The following is a 20,005-nucleotide window of genomic DNA, read 5'->3' as shown; positions in this document are numbered from 1 at the left end:
GATAGGAGGGAGAGAGAGAAAAAGAGGGAGGGAGGGAAGGAAGGAAGAAGAGAAGGAGAAAGAGGGAGGGAAGGAAGGAAGGAGAAAGGACAGGAGGGAGAGAGAGAAAAGGAGGGAAGAAAGAAGGAAAAGAAGAGAGGAAAAAAGGAAGGGAGGGAGGAAGGGAGGACAAGGAATAGAAAAGCAATAAATGTAATTGGCAAATCAGTTGCTGCCTTTGAAACGCAGACCTATAAATCAAACGAGATAAGGTTTTTAAGGTTAACTGCCTTCTCATCTCAGAGGAGGTCAATTTAAATCACCAGGAGCCATCAGCGTGTCACCAGCCAGAAACTACCTGACGGAAGGTGCCCTGACGTCCGGAAGGAGCGGAGCCCGCCTCGCTGGGAGGGCCCACTTTGGAAGGAAGACGAGCCAGAGCCCTCCCCCTCCTCCCCGTCCTCCCCCAGCCCAGTCTGGCAGTGACCCCCCCCAGACCCCCCATGCCCGGCCCAGGAGAAGGAGGGGCCCAATGCTGCCTCTGGTGTAGGAGGGCTTCTCCCGGGCCTCTGGACAACTCTCTGCCCTCCCCAGGGGGGTCTTCGCTTTCTGGCCTTGCTTTTCCTCGCCTGTACGGTGAGGTGCTGCCCTCTCCTTCCACCCCCAGCCCAGGCTCATCGAGGCTGCCTGGGGGCTCGCACGGGGAGCCGGGGCCAGCTTCTGATCTCCTCGGGGCTCTGGGAAGACCACCCCGGATCCTTCAGTCCTGCTCCGCCCTGAAAAAGGGCCACAGATTTAGAGGGGGTAGGAACCTCAGAGGCCATCTGGCCCAACACGGTCATTTTACAGATGAGGAAACTGAGGTCAGGTCACTCAGAGCTGGGATTTGAACCCTGCACCTCCGCTTCCAGTGCTCTTTGCAAGTCTCATGAAGAGCTGGGTGACCCTGGGCAAGTCACTTAGCTTCTGACAGCCTCAGTTTCCTTATCTGTAAAATGGGGGTAATAATATTGATTTGATCCTCATAACTGCTGAGAGGATCAAATAAGATAATAATTGTAAAGCGCTTAGTACAGTACCTGGCACATAGTAGGTACTATCTAAATACTAGCTATTATTCTCATCTTAAAGTGGTATATAAATGCTAACTTGCTAAGATGAGGATGATGCTAGGAAAGGAACTGGGGGAGCTCCACGCCACACAGTCTCCTCCCCAGGGCCTTGTGGAATGTACCCAGAGACCACAAAACTGTGTCCTTTGAAAGTAAACTCGTTACACAAGAAAGATGCTTTTCATTAGACCTTTATAGGGCCCTGCACCATTAACTTTAATCATGCTACTTTCACATCTTCCTGCCCAACCAGGGAAGAGGTGATATGTGATTGTAGGCTGGCACTCTCTTACTTCAAACTACTTGTCCCCAGATAGATCAAAATCCCACCTCGGGTCAGCAGGCCCCATGTCCCGCCTTCCAAGAGAAGCTAGCAAGGGGGGCAGCCAGGTGGTGCAGCAGATAGGGCACCGGCCCTGAAGTCAGGAGAACCTGAGTTCAAATCTGACCTCAGACCAAACGCTTGACACTTACTAGCTGTGTGACCCTGGGCAAGTCACTTAACCCCAACTGCCTAAAAAATAAATAAATAAAATAAAAATAATTCACTAAGGAACCTGTCTAGGTCCATGGAATAACCTTAAAAGAAGAAAAAAAGAATCCCTTCTTCATTCTCCAAACTCCAAGCCAAATCTGGCCTGCTTCACTTAAACTGAAGGTTCTTAACCCAGGATCCATGAATTTTGGAAAAAAAAGAAAAGTTGATAAGTATTTTACTCTGTTCTCTTCCTTCATGACCCCATGTATTTTATTTTATGAACTTAAAAATGTGTGCATTTTGTTGGTGGAAGCAAATCCCTTCCTAGTGTGGAAATGCCCTCTACCAAAGCACCTTCTGTCTTAGAGCTGCCTAAAGCAGGGAAAAGGTCAGTGATTTCCCCAGGGTCACCAGCCAGTGTCTGACAGTCAGAGGCGAAACTCGAACTCAGGACATACCGACTTCAAGGCCAGCTATCTGCCTTTCATCTCAGTACTGATTAGACAAACATGATTTCTCTCTCTATCCACCCAAGGCACGGACTTGTAAACTGAACTCATGTGCAAAACACAAGGTCCTAATTGGCTCAGGTGGGATGAGACCCAAGTGAGCAAAGGAATTTTTTCAAAGAGCAGAAGATTAGAGGGAGCTAAGTGGCACAGTGGAGTGTGCCTGGAGTCAGGAAGTCCTGGGTTCAAAATCGGACTCAGACACATAACACTCACTAGCTGTGTGACCCTGGCCAAGTCACTTAACCCCAACTGCCTCACAAAAAAAACAAACACAAAAACAAAACAAAAAAACTCTAAAATAAAAAGAAAGAGCAGAGGATTAAGAATGTGCCTGAAAATAAATCTGCAATAGAAAAATACAGGAAAAAAATCCTCCTGGAGGCTGGAGGAGGCAGAAGGCCCACAGCCAACTCTTTGGCCTCATTCAGCCCCCTGGTCAGTTAAACATTATGATTCCCGCAGGTATAATGGATCCTTTCTAGGATGCTGTCTGTTCCTACCGGCCACAGCAAGAAGCAGTAAATGAGGCCGCTGCACCTGCTGAGATCAGAACCTGAGAGTGGGGAGGGAGAAGAGGCCGTGTGCCACCCAGGGAGGCTGAGGGCTGGCTCTGAGGGGAAGGGACCCACGCTTCCCCTGGGGGCTGCACCCAGCTGCCACCCTGCCCGGCTCAGGCCCCGGGGGGCCAGGAGGAGAGAGAAACCAGGGTGGGGTACAGATACAGAGGCCAAAGGCGGCCTCTGGCTGGCCAGCTTCTGTAAAAGAGGCCCAGGGAGGTCTCCCAACAACTAATCAAGGACTCCCTAAGGACCCACCATGTGCCAGGTGACGGGAAAAAAGGCCGCAATGAAGAGGGTCCTGCCCTGGAGTGCCTTACTTTCTATTGGGAGAGATGGGGATAAAGACAAGGACCATACGGGTCGGCACCACGAAATGACCTGGCTAGGGTCACTCGGCCAGTAAGGGCTTCCTGGCTGTGGCCTCCAGCTGGAACTGCCTCCTTTCTGGGACATCTTTAAAAAGTGTGTACGCATTACACGTGATCACTGCCCTAACTCCCAGGGCCAGAACAGGGAAGGGCATCCACACCAAGGTGTCCACTGAGCTAGAAGGCGACAGCCTCGAGGGCAGGGAGCACTCTGAGCTGTTCTGTCCTCATCACCCCGGCATCCGGCACAGGGCTTGAGCAGTTATTTTTAAACCAGACTTGTGATTTCACTGGTATGGGGAGGTCCTGGTTGGTGAAGGTACTAGCATCTGGGAGGATCAGGAAAGGCCTAACCCCTCTGTACCTCGGTTTCCCTGTGTGTAAAATGGAGACAATAATATTTGTACCATTTAACGTCTTAAGGCCGTGGAGAGGACCAACTGAATAGTGCCGTAAGACACTATGTACATAATATTATTACTGTTGTTAGGGAGAGTACAATATAGTGGCCGCCCAGCTGGATTCAGAGTCAGGAAGACCAGCGTTCGAATATTTAACATTATATATTAAATATACATATAGATTATGGTCATGTTTATTTAATTAAATTTATTATTTATTATTAGTAAATACATTAATTAAATATGTAACTATAAACATATATACATATTTAAGCTTAAAACCACACTAAGGCTTTTGGGACACCATATATATGTATAAATATATATATATGTGTGTGTGTGTATGTATATACATGTGTGTATATATATATATATATATACATATGTGTGTGTATATATATAAGAGACAGTGTGGTGCAGTGGCTGGAGCGCCTGGCTTCAATCCCTCCCCTGATGTTCATTAGATAACTGCACCACACTGTCTCTGCGTAAAGGGGTAGGCTTAGTTAGTCTGGGTGTTCCCTGGTGTAAGGGTCTTGTGTGTTTCTAAGTAACTGCACGTTGTCTCCCCCATTAGAAGGTGAGCTCCTGGAGGGCAGGGGCTGTGTCTGTCTCTCTCTGTGTCCCTAGCACTTAGCACGGTACTGGGCACACAGTGGGTGCTTAACAAATGCTCGATGATTGACGGTTAAACGAAGCATCAGTGAGCTCTGGCGTGGCCACGCCCTCTCGGTCAGCAGCATCCCTGAGAAGGAAGCTTCCTCCTGCCGCTCAGCGGCATCAGTGACCACCCCGGGTAGACGGCCTGGGCCCACACCTGGTCACAGAGGGAGGGGGCCGTCTCAGAAGGAGAAACAAAGCCCGTTAACTGTAACGTGGCGACAGGCGGCTTCACCCACCAGGATGCCGCTTCCACAGACGGCTCAGACGGCCGCACTGTAGAGGCTAACCCGGCACAAGGTGCTGGGATTCTACAGCTTCTTTGGGGGGGCGGCACCCATCTGGGCAGACCCAGCGAGGCCTTGGAGGACCCCCAAAGGCCCTGGCTGCAAGGGAGAGCAGAGGTCAGCCAGCCCACTCTTGGGCGTTTTACAGATGAAGAAACTGAGGCCCAGGCTAGCTCTTCCCATTACCCCGGGAGGGCACGGCATCCACAGCACTCTAGCCAAAGAGATCGTCCTCTCAGCCTCATCCCTTCAGAAAGCAGGATTAGCCTCTGGGGCCTCTGAAACCCCCAATGTTCTGTTCTTTCCTTAAATCCTGAGCACTCAGCACAGTGCCTGGCACATAGGAAGCGCCTAGTAAATGATTGTTGACTGACTAACAGAACATCGGTACTTGGAGCATCCAAGACTGCCAAGTTCTTCCTAATCAGACAGGCAATGCGAATGTGAGGCAAGGGAACTCAACCTGGGGCGAGATTCAAAGGTGGTGTGTTTGAATCCTGATTCTGCCATTTCCTCCCTCGGCTATTTAGTCTGTAAAATGAGGAAATGGATGACGGATGGGGGGCAGTGTGGAGGAAGAGAAAATAAACACTTGTTAACTGAAAATAAACTAAATAAAATAAAATAAAATGAGGTTGGATTAGACAACCTCTAAGCTGCCTTCCACACTATCTGTGCTCATATCTTTAACCTTTCTGTGGCCCTGAGATTCTGGGAAATGGGAAGAAACTTGAGACGCTCCGAGAAATCAGACCACAAAAACGTGGTCAGACGCTCTGAGGTATTCCCGGCATCTCATTCATTCATCTAATGGTGTCCGATTTTCTTCCAACAGCCTCACTGCCCGCAGGCTACCTGTCTATAGCCTCAGCCCCTTCTTAGACCAAGGAGATGGATGCCAGAAAGCAAGGGGAATGAGATCCACCAATCAATCAATCAATCAACAAAAAAGTACTGATCACCTCCTAAATGCTAGGCAGACTTTGGGAGTACAACAGCAGCCAGTTCTCGGCTCAAGGAAATTGCTTTCTACTGGGAGAGGTGACAACATGTACATATATAAATGGGTATATACAGGATAAATGCCATGCCATACAGAAGCCATTTATGAAGTGTCTTTTAAGGGCTGGGCTCTGCTAAGCACTGGGGATATAAAAAAGGAAAATATGCAAAAAAAAGACAAAAAACAAAAAACAAAAGACCGTGCTCTCAAACGGCTATTCATAGTCTAAGGGCAGACAACCTACATCCAGGATAAATGAGGCAGCGTCAGGGGGACGGCAGTAAAATGAAGGAGACCTGGGAAAGGTTTCTTGAATAATGGTACTGCTTGAATCATCATCTAAGTTTTACTGATTAGCTTAGAACATTATGAACCCCTAGTGATGCAAACTGGAAGAAATTTAGGAGAAACCTGTGAGCTTACACAATTTCTTCTAGGCAAGAATAGTAAAAGTAATGCCCATAGGGAAGATTTTTCTTGGAAGACACATTTAAAAATATAACAAGTTTCTATCTCTGTAAAATGAGGAGGCTTAAACTAGATAACCTTTGGTTATCTGGTCAGTCCAACTCTGTACTTTGCTTTACAGTAATGGCATGACTTAATTAATAGAGTCACTGTCAGGTCCAACGTAAGTTAAAGACAGGAATCTGGTTTTTGTGCTTTCACTTTTTTTTTTTTTTGGCAAGGCAATTGGGGTTAAGTTTAAGACTTGCCCAGGGTCACACAGCTAGTGAGTGTCATCTGTCTGAGACTGGATTTGAACTCGGGTCCTCCTGATTCGGGGGGGGGGGCAGTGCGCTAGGCAGTGCGCTAGCCACTGCGCCACCTAGCTGACCCTGTGCTTTCACTTCTTAACTTCAAAAAGTTATGCATACATGTTAAATATATTTCAGATATGGAGTGTTGTATAGAATATTGGACTTGGAGTCAGGAGGACCCGGGTTCAAATCTCTCCTCTGACACTAGTAGCTGTGTGATCTCAGGCAAATCACTTAACTGCTCTGTGCATTATTTTCCTCAACTATAAATGAACAGGTTGCATTTCATGGCCTTTAAGGTCCTTTCCAGTTCTAAATCTCGATCTTGTAATCTAAATATATTGAAAAATAAATTTTTTGGCTGTGACTTCCTTGTAAAAAGAAAAAAAGAACGATACTGCTTTCAACAGAAATAGGGGTTTACAAGAAACACACTTGAAACAAAGAGACAGAATAAAGGTAAGGGCTGGAGCTGAACCTATTATGCTTCAGCTGAGGTAAAAAAAAAAAAGCAGGGGTAGCACCCATAATTTCAGAAAAAATAAAAGTAAATATAAACCTCATTGAAAGAGATAAGCAGGGGAACAACACTGTGCTAAAGGGTACCACAGAAATGAAGTCATATCAGTACTAAACAGACCTTCTCCAAATGGCATAGCATCCAAATTCTTAAAGGAAAAGTTAAATGAGCTGCAGGAGGAAATAGACGGCAAAACTATACTAGCAGGGGACCTCAACTTTCCCCTCTCAGAACTACATAAATCTAACTAGAAAATAAATAAGAGGTTAAGGAAAGGAGTATCATTTTTAGAAAAGTTAGATGTGATAGGCCTCTGATAGAAAAATGAATGGGAATAGAAATACCACCTTTTTCTCAACATTACATGGTACCTATACAAAAACTGACCATGAATTAAGGCATAAAAACCCCACAGACAAATAAGGAAAAGCAGAAATATTAAATGCATCCTTTTCAGATCATAATGCAATATATATTACATTCAACAAAGGGCCATGTAACATAAATTAAAAATTAATTGGAAATGAAATAATCTAATCCTAAAGAAAGAGTGAGTCAAAGAACAAATCACAGAAACAATCAATAATTTCCTTAAAGGGAATGACAACAATCAGACAGAATTTATGGGATTCAGCCAAAGCACTACTTACTTAGGGGAAATTTTATGTCACTAAACACTTGCATCAATATATTAGAGAAAAAGCAGATCAATGAATTGGGCATGCAATTTAAAAAAAAAAACTAGAAAAGGAACAAATTTAAAATCCTCCATTAGAGATCAAATCCTGCAATCCTGAAAATCAAAGGTGAGATTAATAAAATTGAAAGAAAGAAAACCACTGAACTAATTGTAGCTGATTTTATTAAAAAAAAAAAAAAAAAACAACAGCACAATATAATAAATAAACCATTGGTTAATTTGATTTAAAAAAAGATGAAAACTAAATTACCAGTGTCAAAAAATGAAAAGGGATTCACTACTAATGAAGAAAAAATTAAAGCAATTATTAGGAGATATTTTGCCCAATTATATGCCAATAAGTCTAACAATCTAAGTGAAATGGATGAATATTTTTAAAATATAATATAAATAATATAAATTGCCCAGATTAAATAACCCTATCTTAGAAATATAAATTTAACAAGTCATCATTGAGATCCCTAAGAAAAAATTCCCAGGACCAGATGGATTCACAAGTGAATTCTACCAAACATTTAAAGAACAATTAATTCCAATATTATATAAACTATTTGAAAAAATCGGCAAATAAAGAGTCCCACCAAATTCTTTTTATAACACTAATATGGTACTGATACTTACAGCCAGGAAGAGCAAAACAGAGAAAGAAAACTATAGACCAATTTCCGTAATGAATATTGATGCAAACATTTTAAATAAAATACTAGCAAGAAGATCACAGTATTAAATCACAAAAATCATACACTATTACCAGGTGGGATTCATACCAGGAATGCAGGGCTGGTTCAATAATAGAAAAACTATCAGCATAATTGGCCATAAAAATAACAAACCCAACAAAAATCATATGACTATTTCAACAGATGCAGAAAAGGCTTTTGATAAAATATATAAAATATAAAATAAAATCATTCTTATTAAAAGCACTAGAAAGCATAGAAACAAATGGAGTTTGCCTTAAAATGATAAGTAGTGTCTATCTAAAACCATCAGCAAGCATTATCTGTAATGGGGATAAGCTAGAAGCCTTCTCGGTAAGATCAGGGTGAAGGAAGGACGCTCATTATCACCACTATTACTAACTACAGCATGAGACAAGAAAAAAAGTCGACAGAATTAGAATGAGCAATGAGGAAACAAAACTATTACTCTTTTCAGACTATATGGTGATATACTTAAAGAACCCACTAAAAGACTAATTGAAATAATTAACAATTTCAGCAAAGTCTGAAGATATAAAGTAAACACACATAAATCATCAGTATTTCTGTACATTACCAACAAGAGATAGAGAAATTCCATTTAAAATAACTGCAGACAACGTAAAATACTTGGGTATCTACCGGCCAAGACAAATGCAGGAACTTTATGAACACAATTATAAAACACTAAAAGTCAGATCTAAACAACTGGAGAAATAGAAATCGCTCATGGGTAGGCTGATCCAATATAATTAAAAATGACAACTCTACCTAAGTTAGTTTACGTATTCAATGTCATACCAATCAAATTACCAAAAGACTATTTTATAGAGCTAGAAAAAATAATAACAAAATTCATCTAGAAGAACAAAAGATCAAGAATATCAAGGGAATCAATGAAAAAAATGTGAAAAAGGTGGCCGAGCTGTACCAGATCTCAAACTTACGAAGCAAAATCATCAAACCAATCTGGTACTGGCTAAGAAATCTGGTACTGGTGGATCAGTGCAATAATTAGATACACAATAATACACAGTGGTAAATGATCATGGTAAGCTAGTGTTTAATAAACCTAAAGGTCTAAATTTGGGGGGTGAGAACTCATGATTTGACAAAAATTGCTGGGAAAACTGGAAAGTAATCTGGCAGAAACTAGGTATATAACAATATCTCATACTGTATACCAAGATAAGGTCAAAATTGGTACATGTTATAAGTAAATTAGGAAAACATGGAATATTTTACACGTCAGATCTATGAATGAGAAGAATTTATGACCCAACAAGAGATAGAAGATCACAGGAAGTATAATGGATAATTTTGATTACATGAAATTAAAATGGTTTTGCACAAACAAAACCAATGCAGCCAAGATTAGAAGGAAAGGGAAAAATATATCATGTTTCCCTGATAAAGATCTCATTTCTCAAATATATAAAGAACTGAGTCAAATTCATAAGAATATGAGTCACTCCCCAATTGAAAGTCAGAGGATATAAATAGGTAGCTTTTGGAAAAAAGAAATCAAAGCAATCTATAGTCATACGAAAAAATTATTAGAGAATTAATTAGAGAAATTCAAATTAAAACAACTCTGAGATACTACCTTACACCTAAAAGATTGGTTAATATGACGGGAAAAATGACAAATGTTGGAGGAAATATGGAAAAATTGGGATGTTACTGCACTGTTTGTTGATGGAGTTGTGAACTGATCCAACCATCCTAGAAAGCAATTTGGAACTATGGCCAAAGGGCTAGAAAATTGCATACCCTCTAACCCAGCAATACCACCTACTAGATCCACATCCCAAAGAGATCTAAGAAAAAGACAAAGGACCTTTCTTGGTGGCAAAGAATTAGGAATTGAGGGGAGGCCCATCAACTGAGGAATAGCCAAACAAGTTGTGGTTTATCATTGTGATGGAATACTATTGTACTATAATAAATGATGAGCAGTACGGTTTCAGAAAAACCTGGAAAACTTATGTGAACTGATGCAAATTGAAGTGAGCAGAACCAGGAGAATATTGTACATGGTAACAACAACATTGTACAAAGATCAACTGTGAATGACTTAGCTATTCTCAGCAATACAATGATCCTGGACAATTCTGAAGGACGTAAGATGAAAAATGTTATCCACCTCCGGAGAAAGAACTGATGGATTCTGAATGTAGACTGAAGCATAATTTTTTTTTGCTTTATCTTTCTTGCTTTTTTTGCAAAGTGGCTAATATGGAAACATATTTTGCATTTTTCACATGTATAACTGATATCACATTTCTTGCCTTCACAATGGGTGGGAGAAGGGGATGAGGGAAAGAATTTGGAACGCAAATTTAAAAAAAGAAATAAATTATATATGTGTGTGTATCTATCTATATCTGTGTGTATGTGTGTGTGGATATATAGATATATAGATTACACACACACACACACACACACACACACACACACAATTTTCCCTTAAAGAAGGGGTGGTGGCTCTTTGGATTGGATGAACTGTTTTTTTCTGGAATCAGCTATAGTTGTTAATGTCTCAAGGGCACCCCATTCACAAAGGTCCTAGGAAGCTATATCTGTATAGCCTTACTGTGTGGTCCTATTTAGTAAAAGGGTTTTGAAAAACACAGAAAGAGGGAATTTTGAAAGAGGGATGGGTTGATGGAAAAAGGTGATGAGCTGGTTTGGACATATTGAATCTTCTATGTGTCTCCAGAACATCCAATTTGAAATGTCCAGAATGTAACTGATGATGCAGGCCTGGGGCTCAGGAGAAAGTGAGACTTTCTGGGAAATATAAATTTGCATGGAAATGAAAATAAAACTCATCAGTGATGGGATCACCAAGAGATAGAATACAGAAAGACAAAAGAAGTGTGCCCAGGACAGAACTCGGAGAAAACTCCAAGTTGGGGGTATGATGCAAATGATGAGCTAGGGTGAAGAGAAGGCGTGGTCAGACAGGTACGAAGAGAACCACCTGGTGGTGGTGTCATGAAAACCCAGGGAAGAGAGAATGTGCTGCAGGATGGGGGTGGGGGGTCACTAGGGTACAATACAACAGTGGGGTCAAGAAGCACAAACACTGAGAAAAGATCATCCGACCTGGCAATGAAGGGTCACTGATGACTTCGGAGAGAGCCATTTCAGTTGAATTATAAAGTCATAAGCCGTACCACAAAGGGTTTAGGAGTAAACAAGGCGAAACCAAGTTGAGATGAGTTGCCATTTTCTACGATTTTGGCTGAGACTACTGTGAGGTGATGGCAGGGTCTAGTGAAGGTTTTTAAGGATGGGGAGGACATGGGTATGTTTGAAGACAGTTGAGGTGGAACCAGTGGATGGGGAGAGACTCAGGATGGAAAGATGGGGTGGTAGTAATGATCGAGCGGACAATGTGACAGAGAAGACTGGAGGGGATAGAATCAGGGGCACAGGTAGAGGGACTGGCCTTAGAAAGGGGAAGGACATTATCAGAGACTAGAAGAAGAACAACAGTAGAGGATGAGGTCAAAGGGTTTTAAGATGAAAAGGGGAAAGGACAGAGCTGATGGTGAATGGTCTCAGTCTTCACAAAGGAGTCTGTGATGAGGTCATCAGCTGAGAAAGGCAGGAAAGGGAAGCCTTGAGGAGAGAAGAGAAGAGAAGCTTCTGTGGGGAACGAGATGGACTCAGTCAGAGAACAGAAGGGATACCTGGATGCAGTGCCTGGTTGAGATGAAAGGATGTACTCCAGTTAGCCCAGCTGCGTGCCTCCCTCCTCTTCCTGAGCAGGAGGAGGCAGCTCGAGGGATCTGAGCTCAGAGAACGCCGCGGAGTTGAACAGGCCAACTCTGGGGCTGAGAACGAAGTCAGAGCCGGGGAATGACCAAGAAAGTCCTGAGGGGTGGGGGGATCTGTGGTCGGGGTGAAGAACAGAATTAGGAGCAGTACCCCATCTTACTTGCAACGCTGGTCTAGGATGATGGCGGCAGGGACATGACACCCTCTAATGTGTCCCTGGGTCCACAAGCCACAACATCTCAATAACCCAGAATGCCCAGGGAGCAATATTCTGGTTAAGTGAATTTTCTGATTAACCTTTGCTGACTTCCGATTAACCAGACCTCTTTGTCTTGTTGAAAATTTCTCCAGTTTTTTCCTTTAAAGTCCTCTGATGAGTCTCCCCATGAGACTGGGGTGACCCTGGGCTCTGGAAGGCTGGGCCAACGGGGACACCGGCAGGTCCCAGTGAGCCAGAAAGGCTCAGCATAAAAGTTGGCAACAAACTCTACTTTCTGACACTCGAGGGCCCCATCACCTAATCTGAAGAAGCTTAGCATCTGACTGTCAGCAAGGGCCTGGATTTTTCATCCACAGACTCTTTCAAAGACCACCCACTAAAATGGACGGGACGGGGCTGAGACCTATACCGGTGGGTGGAATATCCAAATGAATGAAATCACAGATTGCTGAGGTCTTAGTCTACTTTGCCTCAGTTTCCCCATCTGTAAAATGGAGACAATGGTAATGTTTATAATACCTACCTCATGGGGTGGTTGTGGGCCAACATGCTAATGTGTGGAAAGTCCTTTGCAAACCTTGAAGCACCATATATACGGTCAATTATTATCATCGTTGTTATAGATTACATATTATATATATGTATACATCATGTACACTTGGAGTCTTAGTGAGTTGCTTGAGACACTGAGAGGTTGAGGGACTTGCCTACAGTCACACAGCCAGTTATGTCAGAGGTAAGGCTTGAATCCAGACCTTCCTGACTCCAAGGCTGGTGCTCTATCCACTTCCTTGCATTGTGCTCAACCTCAGTAAGTAGATAAACTCTGCTCTGCATCTGTCGAGCCCCTAGCCCAATCACTTCCTGCGACTCCCAGATGGGGAGTAAGACAGACCACAGTAACCCACTGCCATCCACAAGGGGTCTTTGCTGACACAGCATCCTTTGCTCCCTAAAGGAGTATTACAGCAGCCAGACAGCAGGAAGTAGAAAATTCTAGGTTTAAATACTGCCTCTAATGCCAGTTGGACGACTCTGGGCAAGTCGTTTCACTTATTTGAGCCTTGGTTTCCTGATCTGAAAAACAAGGCGGTCAGACTCTAGACCCAAGGGCCCCCTCTCCCCAGTTCAGGGTGTCTGATACAAACACCAGGCACTCCCCACCTTCCCAGATCAAGGCTTGGGGGAAACACCCCCAGCCTCTGGAGGTCCGGCAGCCCACTTGTGACGGAAAGATCCCGACGGAGCAAAGTCCCCTTTCTCGTCTCAGCTTTGTCATTGACTCTCTGGGCTTCAGCTTGGTCAGCGGGAAACCGAGAGGAGGGGGGAGATGGTCTCTGAGGTCCCTCCCGGTGCTGACAGCCTGGGATAATTTCATCTTTCCTCAATGACTCAGGATCTTGGGGGCCTCGGGGCCTCATTTTGAACATTAGCTCCCAATAAACAGACTGGGGAGCTAAGAGAATGAGAGGCATCCATATGGACCCCTGGAGTTATTCAGGGAATTATCTGCCTTGGGGGAAAAAAAAAAAGGCAATCCCTGACATCAGCTGGCTTTCTTATGGCCTAGGGTTCAAATTCTGCCTTTGCCACTTAGTACATGTGTGACTTGGGGGAAAATCTCTTAACCTCTTTTCTGTAAAATGAGGGAACAGAATTAGTCAGACATGAGACCCCTTCCAGCTCAACAGCTACAAATCCAGGTCCAATTTGCCTATTTTTCCTAAAAATCTGGCGCATTACTCATTCTAGGTCAGGAGGTCTCTTGTCAACACGCCTCACCCTGTCCTCCCCCCCCCCCCGACCTTTTCCTTATTCTATTTCAAACTGCTTCAATTCCGTCCATGCAATCCACTAGAATAATGAACCATGTCTAAACTAAGGAAAGGAGCCTGGGAAGTCAGAACCAAGGTCATGCAGAACAACAGATTTGAAACGATGTCTGAGAGGGCTGCTGTCCTCTGCCACTACTACCTGGGTACCCCCTGGGCAAGTCCTTGACTCCTCTGGGACTCAGTCCCCTCATCCATAAAAAGGAGAAGTTGGATCAGGCTGATCTGTGAACCTAGGACCTTGCTTTTCAAATCCTAACACACTATCCTTCATATAAACAAAGGAAAACTTGTCGAGATACTGCCCAGTAGAGTGGAAAGAGCCCCCTCCCATCAAGAGTAAGAAAGCAGGAGTGCAAATCTGTTGCTTTCTACCACAGTGAACTAATGCAGACTGCTTCCCCTCTGGGGCATCGGCTTTCTCATCTGTAAAAAGGACGAGGCTGGATTTGATGAGCTCTAAGAGAAGGTAGGAAGCTGGGCGGCGCTCGAGAAAAGGCGTGAGATCTGGAATCAGAGGAGCTGGGTTCAGAGCCCAGCTCCATCATTTCCCACCTGTGTGACCTGGGGCAAGTCATCTAACCCAGAGGGCACCTCAGAGGGCATCGAGCTAGGCCAAACCCCATCCTACAGAGGACCTGGGGTCCTCTGATTCCCAGTCCAGCCTGACTGCCCTGTACAAGTCTAAGTGCCCTGATCTAAGCCACAGATTTAGGGCTGGAAGGGGAGTGTACACGTGAGCTGGTCCAACTCCTCATTTTACAGAAGAGGAAGCTAGGGCCAAGAAGATTAAGAGCCTCCCCAAGGTCACACAACAATAATAGTAACAATAACAGCAGCGGCTAAGGTTCTGGAGGTTAAAAGGCTCTCCCGAGGTCACAAGGTAACAACAGTAACAGCTAAGATTTAGATAGCACTAATTATGTGCCAGGCACCGTGCCAAGTGTCTTACAATTATCACCTCATTTGATCCTGACAACAACCCTTCCAGGGAGGTGCTGTTATTGTCCCCATTTTACAGATGAGGAAACTGAGGCAGACAGAGGTTCACCCAGCTAGTGAGTGCCTGAGGCTGCATTTGAACTCTGGCCTTCCTGCCTCCAGGCCCAACATTTTATGCACTGAGTAAGAAAGAGACAGAGCTAGAACGGGAACCCGGGTCTTAGGATTCTGAATCCATGTTCTTTGAATAATTGCCTTTCTGGTAGCAATGCCGGCTAGCGCCCTGAGATAGCCGCATTCTCACAGCGGCACCCCTCGTGGCCAACCCTTGCAACAGCAGCTTCCATTCAATGAAATCGACCATTTGTTAACGTCAGTCTAGAAAGAAAAATCGCTACAATTTAGCAAAGCTGCACGAGGACGGCTTTTCAGGCCTAGACTCTCCCTCGTGGCGCTCACAACGAGCTGCAAAATGCAAGCCCTGGCCTAGCAGCTAACCGCGAAAAAGGGAAAAAGCATCATCCCAGAAGATGTCATCATCCCCCTCCCCCGTAACATGCCCAGCCCATCGAGCCGATCGGGTCCTCTCCCCGCTTCCTTAAGCTCAGCTGCCCCCCAAACTGATTCTCGGGGGTCATCTATGCAGGGCCCCGGCCCAAAGCACGGACCACCATCGGGCCCACCACGACAGCTGCCCCTTTTGTCCTCGCACACACAGCCCACCAGCCTCTTCCCCCTCGAAGGAGGGACTTTTCTGGCAAAGTGCATGCGCACTTCGGGAAACCTCCTTCCAGCTCCCACCTCGAAACCAACTGTCACCTAGGGCCGCGATGGCGCGCCCCCGCCCCCACGCCAGCCACACCAGAAGGCGCTGGGGGGCGCTCTCGAGGCTGATGTCCGCCTGACGCGCTTGGATGGCGCCCCCTCCCCCGCCCCACCCAGTGCGGGAGTCCCGCGGGGCAGGCCGGAGGGGTGGGAGCGGTGGGAGGGGAGCCCCTGCGCCCCTGCACCCCCGGATCGCGCCCCCCCCAGGCTCACCTGCTGATGCGCGGGGTGGAGCCGGGACAGGTGGCCGGATCCCCGTCGTGCACGTAGGCTGCCCACGGCCACGGCCACGGCCACGACCACGGCCGCCGCCGCCGCAGCCGCCGCTGCCGCGGCTCCTGCTGCTCCTGCTGCTGCTGCTCCTGCTCCTGTTCCCGCGGTTCCAGCAGCTGCTGCGGCTGCTCCCGCGGCTGCTCCCGCTCCAGCTGCTGCCGCAGCTGCTGCTGCTCCCGTGGCTGCTCCAGCTTCCACTGCTGCGGCCGCCGGCGCGGCCCCTCCTCCTGCACCGGCTCCGGCTCCGGCTCCGGCTCCAGCTTCAGCTGCGGCGGCCGAGCTCCAGCCGAGTCTCCGCCCCGGATGGAACCTGGCGATGCCCGCGCCGAGGCCTCGTTCCGCGCCGCGAGCGCCGCCCCGCCCTCCCCCCGCTGGGCAGACCCCCTCCCGCGCACTCCCCGCGGCTCAGGCTCGCCCACGCCGTCCGTCCGGCCAGCCGGCCCCAACGGCCCCGCGGCTGCCCACAGCTAGCGCCAGCTGCTTCTGCTCATGCTCAGTGGCCGCGGCTCGGCTCCTTGCGGCTCCGCGCACGGCATTGTGGGACGCGTAGTTCCCCACCCTGGGAATTGTAGTTCTCCCGCCTCCTTGCGGAGCGAGGGAAGGGCTTGCCAGGACGAATCAGGGATGCATCCCAGAGCAAACCCGCAGAAGTCCCGGAGCCAGGGCCGTGCCATGTATTTCTTCGTATATCCATATAGTTGTTCATGGTATAGGAGAGGAAAAGTGGGGTGCTCCCGATCACGTCGAGTGACCCCCGAGCGAATGGCCACCGGCCCTCTTAGGGCCTCGAATAGGGGTCCATAGATGCAGAGGAGCAGGGACTTTGCCCCGCCTCCTCACTTTGCAGAAGAGGAAACTGAGGCCCAGAGAGAGGGGAGAGCAGTGAGGGGCCCTCTGATTGCAAATCCTCTGTGCACCACTTTGGGTGGCAAGGAGAAAGGGAAGGCACTCAGAGCCTCAGACTTTTTCTTTTCTTTCAGAAATTGTCCCATGGTTCACCGTAGTATCACCACTAACTACCCGATGCATCAATTTCAGTAATCTTCTATTTAACATTCAACTTTAGACTGCTTTCCAGAGCGATTTAGAATGGCCCTTTTTTAAAATCGCATTTGAACATAGAAGCCTATTTTTCTTGGATCAGTCTAATTCCTTTCAGCTGTCGGTGTTTATTCTGCACCCGCTGGTAGAAAGGGCTGGTCTGTATGCTATGGAGAATTGCAAGGTATAGATAGAATTAAACTTGGAGTAATAGCTAATAATAGCCAACACACATAATAATAGCACTCTCTCTGTGCTGGGCACTGTGCTAAGTGCCTTTCAATTATTACCTCTGATCTTCACAACAACCCTGGGATGGAGGGTGCTATTATTATCCCCATTTGACAAATGAAGAAACTGAGGCAAGCAGAAGTTAAGTGACTTGACCAGGATCACACAGCTAGTTATTGCCTCAGATCTACCTGACTTCAGGTTCGGAGCTGTATGTATCAGGACGTTCAGCCGGAAGAAGTTTCAAGTTCTAACCCTGCTGTGTGACCCTTCCTAAGTCAAGTTCCTTATCTGTAAAATGGTGATTAAAAATAGCCGGAACACTTACCTCACACGGTTGTCCTGTGTTTCAAATGAGCTAATGTGTATCAATACTGTATTCACATCACTTGTTATTCTGTGAGATCATACTGGAATCAGTCTATGGGAAAGTACTGAACACTACACCTCAACCTTTACAGTCTTCTCTTAACTTTCCTCCACTCACTGCAGTGACATTGGCCTTCTTGCTCCATCTCCTGGCCTCTGACATTTTCCTGGCTGTCCCCCATGCCTGGAATGCTCCCCCTCATCTCCTGGCTCCTTTAAGTCCCAGCAAAAACCCCCCTCCTCCAAGAACCTTTCCTGATGCCCCCTTGCTGCTAATGCCTTCCTTCTGTTTATCCTGCATATAGCTTGTTATACACGGTGGTTTGCATGTTACTTCCCTCACTAGACTGTGAATTCCTTTGTTATATAAATGGCTGTCTCAGAGAGGGGAGGGTAAAGGGTAGAGGGAAACTTAGGCAATGTAAAATCAAAAGATATCAATAAAATTTATTTTTAAAAATAAAATGTTAGGCACCTATGATGTTCTAAGTACTATGTCCTAAGCAATGGGCATACAAAGACAAAAGTGAAACAATCCCTGCCCTCAAAAGACTTATATTCTATTGGGGAAGACATATGAACATAAGTATATACAAAAGACAGCAGCTAGCAGGGGACAGAACTTTACAGAGAACACAAGCCCGAGACCCTAAGAATATATGCACCAAATGGCATAGCATCCAAATTCTGAAAGGAAAAGTTAAATGAGTTGCAGGAGGAATTACGCAGTAGATCTGTACTGGGGGGGACCTCAACTTTCCCCTCCCAGAGCTAGATAACTTTAACCATAAAATAAATAAGAAGTTAAGGAGTTAAATCTTAGAAAAGTTAAATATGATAGGCCTCTGGAGAAAAGTAAAAGGAGACAGAAAGGAATATACCTTTTTTCTCAACTGTACATGGCACCTTCACAAAAAAACCTCACAAACAAATGCAGAAAAGGAGAAGAATTAAACACATAGGTTAAAAATTAATTGGAAATGAAATAATCTTATCCTAAAGAATGAGTGGGCAAAGAAGAAATCACAGAAACAATTAGTTTCATTAAAAAGAATGATAATAATAAAAGAACATGCCAAAATTTATGAGATGCAGCCAGAGCAATACTTAGGAAAAAGTTTTTTATCTCTAAGCACATATATCAATAAAATAGAGAAAGAGCAAATCAAAGAATTGGGCATGTGACTGAAAAAAAAAACCCTAGAAAAAGAACAAATTAAAAATCCCCAGTTAAATACCAAAGTGGAAATCCTAAAAATCAAAGGAGAGATTAATAAAATTGAAAGTAAGAAAACTAATAAATAAAACTAATTGGACTAATAAAACTAGGAGCTGGTTTTAGGGGAAAAAACAGTAAAATAAACCATTGGTTAATTTAATTTTTTAAAAAAGGAAGAAAACCAAATTACCAGTATCAGAAGTGAAAAAGGTGAATTCACTACCAATGACGAGGAAATTAAAGACTATTATTAAGAGCTATTTTGCCCAATTATATACCAATAAATGTGACAATCTAAGTAACATGGATAAATAATTACTGAAATATAAATTGCCCAGATTAGCAGAAGAGGAAGTAGAATACCTAAATAATTCTTTAAAAAAGAAAATTGAACAGAGCAGCTAGATGGTACAGTGGATAGAGCACTGCCCCTGAAGTCAGGAGGACCTGAGTTCAAATTCGGCCTCAGACCAAACACTTGATATTTACTAGCTGTGCAACCCCGGGGAAATAACTTAACCCCAAACACCAAAAAAAAAAAAAAAAAAAAAAAAAAAAATTTTGAACAAGCCATCAATGAGCTCCCTAAGAAAAAATACCCAGGACCAGATGGATTCACAAGTTAATTCTACCAAACATTTAAAGACCAATTAATTCAAAGAAAGAATTCTACCAAATTCCTTTCATGACACAAATACAGTGCTGATACCTAAACCAGGAAGAGCAAAAACGAGAAGGAAAACTATAGACCAATTTCCCTAATGGATGTTGATGCAACAGAAAATTAAAATAAAACACTAGCAAAGACATTAGAACAACATATCCTAAAGATCTTACACTATAGCCAGGTGGGATTTATACCAGAAATGCAGACTTGGTTCAATATTAGAAGAACTATCACAGCAATGCAATGATCTAAGACAATTCCAAAAGACTAATGATGGAAAATGATATCCGCGTCCAGAGAAAGACCTACGGAGTCTGAATGATACTTTTTCTCACTCTTTTTTCTTTCTCATGGCTTTTTACTTTTGTTCTGATTCTTCTTTCACAACATGTCTAATGTGGAAATATGTTTAATTTGATTGTACATGTATAACCCATATCAAATTGCCTGCCCTCTTGGGGAGGGAGGGAGGGGAAGGAGGGAGGGAGAAAAAACTGGAACTCAAAATCTTATAAAAGTGAATGTTGAAAACTATCTTTACATGTAATTGAAAAA

The 20,005-nt window shown here is 44.7% G+C and overlaps 1 protein-coding gene across 1 annotated transcript in view; it reads right to left on the bottom strand.

The window, feature by feature from the left end:
* The window catches only part of LOC114050550 (protein O-linked-mannose beta-1,4-N-acetylglucosaminyltransferase 2-like), a 36,668-nt gene extending 20,724 nt beyond the window's left edge, over positions 1-15,944 (bottom strand). The window contains exon 1 of the mRNA XM_027872329.1: positions 15,864-15,944. The gene's annotated coding sequence lies outside the window, so the exon portion shown is untranslated. The remainder of the gene's footprint in view (positions 1-15,863) is intronic.
* Positions 15,945-20,005: the final 4,061 nt, after the last annotated feature.

This window comes from Vombatus ursinus, unplaced genomic scaffold (genome assembly GCF_900497805.2).
Source record: "Vombatus ursinus unplaced genomic scaffold, bare-nosed wombat genome assembly UNPS02014799.1, whole genome shotgun sequence".
Classification (NCBI taxonomy): domain Eukaryota; kingdom Metazoa; phylum Chordata; class Mammalia; order Diprotodontia; family Vombatidae; genus Vombatus; species Vombatus ursinus.
Note: the sequence above shows the minus strand (reverse complement) of the source record. Positions and strands in the feature narration are given on the sequence as shown.